Here is a 579-nt window from a genome sequence, read left to right as displayed (position 1 = left end):
TAATTATTATTATTATTTTTTAAATCATTAAAAAATTTTTAATAACTACATGATTAGAAGAAGCATTTCACTACAGATTTCACATATTCAGTAACACACTCCAGAGCAAGAGTACATGTCTTTCACAAGTGGCTACAAGTTTCTAGGTTCACAGTTGAGTTAATACAGTTATACAATATTGAACTCAGTATAAGCCCTGTAAGACATAAAATTGGATGAGTTTTTTACCTTTAAAAGAGATCTCCATTTCATTTTAGAATATATTATTCCTTGCAGACAGCCTCATTGTTTTTGCTACTAACATTGAGATGTTGGTGCTTGCATCTCTAATCTGTATGTATCTGATCATTACTAGTCATAATTGGTGGCACTTAGATCCTTGGTGCCTGTGTATGTCCATAAAGTCATCAGGCAGATTTCAATGGTATTGTTTATTACCTCTACTAATTTCCATGATGTAAATTTCCATGCTTCCTCCTCAAATATAATATATTTAAAAAAAAATTGTTGTTTTTTTTGTGTGTGTATTTCACACAGAACATCCCAAACCATCTCATTTGACTATACACTCATTTCTCA

This window comes from Nannospalax galili, unplaced genomic scaffold (genome assembly GCF_000622305.1).
Source record: "Nannospalax galili isolate Female #2095 unplaced genomic scaffold, S.galili_v1.0 scaffold1321, whole genome shotgun sequence".
Taxonomy (NCBI): domain Eukaryota; kingdom Metazoa; phylum Chordata; class Mammalia; order Rodentia; family Spalacidae; genus Nannospalax; species Nannospalax galili.
This window is presented reverse-complemented; position numbering follows the sequence as displayed.